This window comes from Poecilia reticulata, chromosome 1, assembly GCF_904066995.2.
Source record: "Poecilia reticulata chromosome 1, P_reticulata-male-v2, whole genome shotgun sequence".
NCBI classification, from domain to species: domain Eukaryota; kingdom Metazoa; phylum Chordata; class Actinopteri; order Cyprinodontiformes; family Poeciliidae; genus Poecilia; species Poecilia reticulata.
Genome location: NC_088830.1, coordinates 33,600,651 through 33,606,867, shown reverse-complemented (window position 1 = coordinate 33,606,867; position 6,217 = coordinate 33,600,651). Strand labels below are relative to the sequence as shown.

Sequence of the window (6,217 nt, the reverse complement as noted above, 5' to 3'; positions counted from 1 at the left end):
CCACTGTAAAAGCCTAGCATAATATCGCCACTTCCTGGACATAGAATTATCACGTTTATACAAGATACGTAACACGTTTATACAAGATACGTAACACGTTTATACAAGATACGTAACACGTTTATACAAGATACGTAACACGTTTTAACAAGATAGTATCACGTTTTAACGTGATAGCGCTCGAATTTTTTTTTCTTGCATGATAGCAATGCGCTTCCGTACGTTTCTCAGCAACAAAATACAGCCCATCTTTATTTACTGAAGATTTTACATGTCCAAAAACACAGGAATCTAATGTTTCGTTTGTTTGGTAGTTTGGAAGCTCATTCCCTCTCACATAATCGGAAAAGTCGGGGAATGGCGGCGCTTTGACATTTCTCTGACATTCGGAAAAATATGGTTTACAAATTTTAGCATAACTCCGGTTATACTTGGCCTATTAACACAATTTAAAAACTGGTGTGTAGTTTATAATGTGCACTTTAAGCTCAAGTTGAAAGTGAGACTGAGGGAGGCGGAGTCTTGCTGCTCCGCCGTAACAAACTAGACGTTAAAAAGAGCTATAAGGCTATGGACCCCTATGGTTTAACGGATCGATACTCGCGGATGAAAAATCGATACTTTCCGAGGGCGATTTTAGAGGGCGGAAAATATCAATATATATCGCTGAATCGATTTATTTATACAGCCCTAATAATAATCCTGGGCCTCATGCATAAAGCAGCGTGCGCACCAAAAAATGTGTGGCGCCATATTTTACGCACAAGTCGGCATGTATAAAAATTTACTTTGCGTCAAAGTTTGCTGGCGTGAAAATGTGCGGCAGCCACGCAAACTTTTTCTGTGAACAATATCAAACTACAAAGCGTCAAAACTCATAAATACACTGAAACCTGACGACTTTCAGTGTTTTTTAGACCAAGAAGCATCAAACCCGATGTTTTTTTCATGGTTTTATTTTTTTATTGCTTAAAAGTAAACAATGAAACTGAACCGCATTTATCCTCAGACAATAAAGTAACACGAACTCAAGTAACACCAACGTCAGGGTGAATTCAGGTGGAGGCGAAAACACCCTATGTTTCCTGAATAATGTGTAGTTGCGCCACTGAGTCCGCAGTGTTGGATTGTTTGTCTTGGTGTTTGTGAGGCCAACACATTTTTTCCCATTTATTTTGTTTTGTTTTCGGGTCACTTCCTAAAAACCTTATTTATATAAAAATAAATTTTGCTAATTGATTTTATGCTGGCTGTTTATGCATTTCTGCGGGGGGAGTCTAACACTAGCAGCAGGAGGAAAGTTGCGTTACTGGTTTCCATGACGGATTATGAATATTTTGGGATTTTAACCATCTTGCATCAGGATTTTCCATTTTATCTGAGCATTGGACTTCTGGCTCCTCCCACCAAAGTGTTTGTCATTATGTGCATGGTAACCAGGTGAAAGCGTCACATAATGAACTATTGGATGTGCCAGTGCTGCAGAATCAAACTCTTTAGTGATTTTAGCACTTTTATGTTAATAACTCGTAGAAACTAGAGCGTTTCCCTCCGAGGCTGAGGAAATGTCAGACCTTCATGAAGGTGGAGCTGCAGGTAACACCGGAGCTGCTTTCACTTTCACTTTGCTGCTCAGACGGTTCTGTTCGGTTCTGTAAAGTCCGATTCCGGATCATCGGGACGTTCTAACAGAGTCTCTGCTGAACGGAGGTGAGTGAAACTTTTTACATCCGTCTTTGTTTCCTCACCCAAACTTTCTGTTCGGTTTCTGCTGAGTTCAAACTTCCACGCAGGTTTGTTTGGTGTGGAAATGCTGAAGTGTTTCAGATTATTGTTGATGGGATAACAGAAGGATGGTGGCATAAATTATGTGTATTAGTCCTTAATTGTGCCATAAATCAAATGTTAGCAGATGTTTGTTTACAGATCAGCAGCAGTACTTTCCTCTGATTGGCTTTTTGGTTTTTCTAACTGGTTGACATTTCCTGCAGAGATGTGATCTAATGGGGAGGAATTTAAACAAAACGACTCGACATGTTTATAGTTTCATAACACATAATTAATAATGTGTTTATGTTTTATCTGGACTCTTTACTGAGGTCAGAACAAAATGTTCCCTCTGTGAAACGTTAATAAAACTGAAGCACCAAAGCGAACGGTTTCTGAAATGAACCCAAACCTTCCACTGATTTGGCCTGTAAGAAGTTTTCACACCTTTAGACGTTTCACCTTTTTAATATTTTTACAAATCAATCATAATAAAACATTTCTTTTAACAAAAACCCTTTAATGTCGGGGTGAAAGCTGATTTCTAAAAACACAAATCTGTATCATAAATGAAGTGATTTCCCCCGTCAGTCAGTCAGTCTTCAGGATTTGCCGACCGGCAGCGAGTCGGTTTGGATCCGTCAGTCAGTCAGTCTTCAGGATTTGCCGACCGGCAGCGAGTCGGTTGGATCCGTCAGTCAGTCAGTCTTCAGGATTTGCCCCCTGGCTGCCGTCGGTTTGGATCCGTCAGTCAGTCAGTCTTCAGGATTTGCCGATTGGCAGCGAGTCGGTTTGGATCCGTCAGTCAGTCAGTCTTCAGGATTTGCCCCCTGGCTGCCGTCGGTTTGGATCCGTCAGTCAGGCTGCTCATCTGTTCGCTGCAGTTTTTCTGCTAAACTCTTCCAGCTCTGTCAGGTTCTGTCAAGAGCTCTGAACTTTGACTGGACTGTGTTTTACTGCTGTAATTTGACCTTGTAGATCTTTACCAAGCCGCTGCAGAGAAGCATGGTGTGTTTTTGGTGATGAGTGTTTGGTGTCCACCAATCACAGCGTCTTGTCTGATGGTCAGAAAACGTCCATCCGCTGACCATGGAGTCTCTTCTCACATGCCTCTTGACTTGATGTGAGTTTTCTCATCACCTCTCTCCCATAATGGTTCCTTCAGCATCGTCATGGTAACCTGGTGACCTCTAGTCTCCTCCTTCACGGTCACTCAGGTTGTGGCCGGATGTAGCCAGCTTTACGGTCTGCTCCTTTAATGTGTCGATGATTTAACTGAACTCCAGTCTGTTTGGTTTCTGTTGGTCCTGACTGGCTCCCTGTGCAGGTCTGGGTTCTCTCTGGGTACTCCAGGTTCCTGTTGTCTTCTGAAGACATGCCAGGTTAATTAGACACAGCTAGCTGCCCTCAGGCAGATGCTGTCAGTCCTGTGTGTCTCTGTGTTGCTGGACTGGTGACCTCTCAGAGGTCTGACCAGCTGTGCTGTTGGGTTTCAAACATCTCACCTTCTTGCCTCAGGTCCCGGCGCGCAGGCATGTCCACGGCCAGCTGTCTCCTATCTGAGGACCAGTTTCGGTGCTTCATCTGTCGGAATGTCTTCACGGATCCGGTCAGCACACCATGCGGCCACAACTTCTGCAAGAACTGCGTCACAGAAAACGTGTGTGATGATGTCCCGTTTCAGTGTCCAGTGTGTGAAAAGATGTTCTTCCCAAGGCCGGAGCTGGAGGTCAACACTCTGATCGCTGAGCTGCTCGATGAGTTCAGAAGGTCAGCTCTGCGCCAGAACGCAGAGGCAGAAACTCCTGGTCCAGTTGGCGGCAATCCCTTCACTAAAAACAGAAAGATTGGCATATTATGTGGCTTGGTTCTCTTATTTATTTTATCCTCCCAAGTCAATCACAGCCCTCCTCTGACAGAGGAAACCGGAGGGAATGCAAAGGGAATCATGGAGGACATTTGGTCCGGTAGTCCAGCAAAGAGATGCCAGAATCTGACCTCTGGACGGAAGCGGACTGCGGTGGGTCCGCTCTCTGTCGCTCAGCTGGAGCAGATCTTCACCGAGGTGATGAAGAAGGAAACTCCCAGGCTGCTGATCCGAGCCGAGCTGATGAGAGCAAAACGCTACGCCGTGGATGTGACTCTTGATCCGGATACCGTTCATCCCAAACTCATCCTGTCGGATGATGGGAAACAAGTGAGCTGCTGCAACCCAACGGGGAATCTCCCGCATGACCCAAACAGGTTTAGGTTTTTTAAATTTGTTTTAGGAGAGCAGAGCTTCTCCTCCGGCAGGTTTTACTTCGAGGTCCAGGTGAAAGGAAAGACTAACTGGACCATCGGTGTGGCCAAGGAGTCCGTCTCTCGGACACATCCCGTCAGACTGATTCCTCTGTCTGGTTTCTGGTCCCTAACTGTGAGGAATCAAAACGAGTTCTTTGGTCTGTCTTCCCCTCCCGTCCCATTATCTCTGGAGTCTGGTCTGGAGAAGGTGGGGGTGTTTGTGGATTATGAAGAGGGTCTGGTCTTCTTTTATGATGTAGATGCTGCTGCTCTGATCTTCTCCTTCACTGGCTGCTTCTTCACCGAGAGACTCCACCCACTATTTGGTCCAGGTCATAACAACGATGGGACAAACGGGGCCCCTCTGATCATCACACCGGTCTCCGTTGTCCCTCAGTAACAACCTGATAATCCATCTGCTTCCTTTCTCCTGGTTCTCCAAATGCTTTTTGTCTTTGATGATCCACTTCAAGCCTTTCACTCAGGTCAGTTTCTACCATCCACTTCAAAAGACTTACTGAAATGTATCATTTTAGCGTGAAGCTATATATACCGCTCAGTATTCACGTATTTTCATGTGGAACATAACTAACTTATTGGTGGAAAACATGCGTACAGTGGAAACTAATGATAATCATAAACATGAGTTCCACAAACAGCTGTGCTATAGATGCTAATGCTAAAGTGCTACTATCCTCCTTGTGTTGCCCTCCACAGGAACAAATTTACCTAAAACCCATCATAATGGTTGCGCTCCTGGAAGTATTTCTTTGGAACAGATCTTTCGCTCATGGTTACATCTTTGTTCATGTAAGTGTTGGATTATTCTGTATTTGTTTGTTCAGTTGTTGTTTACTTGCCATTTGCTCAATAAAGCTTTAAGTTAAAAAAGAGAGAATGAGAAATTTTGTTAAACTAAAAGTTTACAAAACAGCCAATTAAATAAATGCTTTAGAATTTATCCATAAATATGAATTTAGGGGAATCATGTGACGTCACAATAAAAAGAAATAGGTTAACCACAGGGAATAAAACGTGTGCGGATACTAATACAAACAAGTGGTTTGAAATAAATTGTTTGTATTAGTATACGCACAAGGATGTCTTGTATGTATTTTGTTTGTAAAAGTCCACGGGGTAAAATATCTGGGTCACAACCCGAACTTACAAAAAGAGACACAGGTGTGACAGGAGTGGGCGGCAGGTCACGGTGCGAGGAGACGCTGAACGGGAATGCTTGACCCACGGCTGAAGGAACAAAAAGGACCTCTGGATGTAAAATAAATGCCACAAGGGGCGAAGTCCGGACCGGATACCTGGAGAGACCTGGGCGAAGGACGCTCCAGGCCGCCCGGGAATATAATCGCCGACTCGGTGGATAGCAGCGGTGGTGAATGTGCGGTAAAAGATGGTTTGGATGCAGATCTCCAAGGTATATATTCAGAAAAACACATTGTCCATTCAACACTAACTCACTCCCCTATAAAGATTGATGACGTAAGTGTTTGTTCGGCGCTCCCTGGTGGTCTAGTGGTTAGGATTCGGCGCTCTCACCGCCGCGGCCCGGGTTCGATTCCCGGTCAGGGAACAATTGTTTTCTCGTCGGTGGATCATTTTGTCTAAGTGGTGAGGAAATCATCGAAGTTCCTTTAGCCATTTTCAAACTTTCTTCTTAACCCTCCTTAAAACGAGCAGCATTGTTAAACAAATTCATCCATTGTTTTGTGCTTTAAAATGTTTTTCTTTCCGGCACTTTTCCATGAAAATTTTGTTGTGCTTCATTTTAAGACATAGACGGTGTAATGTCATTCAGTTGTACATTTAAAACGAACAAATTGAAAGAAATGTCGTAGCAAGGCTCCAATAATGAGAAATAAATAAGCAATAATAAAGTATATAGCAAAACCAGACTGACTGAAACGCGAGTAACTTCAGGCACAGCCTGCCTGCTGCAGTCGTTTTCTCAACAAGTTACAAAATAAATGCCTCCTTCGAGCCGGATTCGAACCAGCGACCTAAGGATAACTGGCTTATGCCCCTACAGTCCTCCGCTCTACCAACTGAGCTATCGAAGGTAGCTTGCTAGCTTTAGCCCACAGTGACCCATTTCACAGGGCGACTCAGTCCTCAGTTCAGCCTCTTTCATCATTCTGTTTAGTTTTACTTT

General features: G+C 43.9%; 2 non-coding genes and 1 pseudogene across 3 annotated transcripts; 2 read left to right on the top strand and 1 right to left on the bottom strand.

The window, feature by feature from the left end:
• The first annotated feature begins 332 nt into the window (after positions 1–332).
• Positions 333–4,935, top strand: LOC103472373 (E3 ubiquitin-protein ligase TRIM21-like; annotated as a pseudogene). Its single transcript, XR_014089348.1, has 2 exons — positions 333–1,710; positions 3,286–4,935. The product of XR_014089348.1 is annotated as an E3 ubiquitin-protein ligase TRIM21-like (transcript).
• Positions 4,936–5,566: 631 nt separating this feature from the next.
• Positions 5,567–5,638, top strand: trnae-cuc (transfer RNA glutamic acid (anticodon CUC)). Its single transcript has one exon. It is a non-coding gene; the product is annotated as a tRNA-Glu (tRNA).
• Positions 5,639–6,037: 399 nt separating this feature from the next.
• trnay-gua (transfer RNA tyrosine (anticodon GUA)) lies at positions 6,038–6,125 on the bottom strand. Its single transcript is given in 2 exon segments — positions 6,038–6,073; positions 6,089–6,125. It is a non-coding gene; the product is annotated as a tRNA-Tyr (tRNA).
• Between the last annotated feature and the right edge of the window lie 92 nt (positions 6,126–6,217).